This window comes from Bison bison, unplaced genomic scaffold (assembly GCF_000754665.1).
Source record: "Bison bison bison isolate TAMUID 2011002044 unplaced genomic scaffold, Bison_UMD1.0 scf7180017864498, whole genome shotgun sequence".
In the NCBI taxonomy this organism is placed as follows: Eukaryota; Metazoa; Chordata; class Mammalia; order Artiodactyla; family Bovidae; genus Bison; species Bison bison.
In genome coordinates, this window is record NW_011495057.1 from 3,003,438 (window position 1) to 3,004,232 (window position 795).

Genomic DNA, 795 nt, shown 5'->3' on the forward strand with positions numbered 1-795 from the left:
CTGTGCTTTTTTTCCCTTGTAACCCATATACCAGATGCGTGGAATTTTTAGCTCAACATTGAGAGAATAAAATGTCACTACCTCTCATGATATGAATAGGGTAATATAATTCTTAACAGCTACAGGTTATCTGGCCGAAATCAACCTGATTTTACAGGATTTGTGGCATAAAATGTTTTGATGAGAATTTTTAACATTTCCAAATATGGAAGGAAGGGACAGATGTGTTTACAAAGGAGACATTTATTACAACACACTTGGCTTTTCTCACCTTCCTCTTTTGTGTTGCATCTTTCCTCAAATATTTTATGGCCTAAAATTAGCACTTCTTAATTCTTTTTCCAGATTGTGACCATGATTCTAAAGGGAAATTTCTTCTCTTTAGTAGGTGACATAAATGGAAATTTGGTTTGAGAATGGCTGACAGAAGTAAAGTGCTTTTTATTGGTACATCTTGAATTTTTTCCCACAAATATGCAAGGAAAAGGCGTCATCAATTTCTGAAAGAGATAAATAAGTACTTCTCAACTATCCACAGTTTTTAAATTTAACTTCCAGCTTTTCTACATTTAGGTGAAATGGTTAGGATGTAACTCATGGTGCAGCCGCTCTGCATTTATAATGAAAATGTAAATTATCTGGAAGGACAGAGTAGAATCTTCAACCATGTTTAACATTTTTAATGAAGTCACTGAAACAAAATTCAGTTTACACATCACTCAAGCTGTATACTTACTGATTTTTAAAGAAATATAGCAGGCTACCTAGAAAGATTATATACTCAAAGGATGAAAA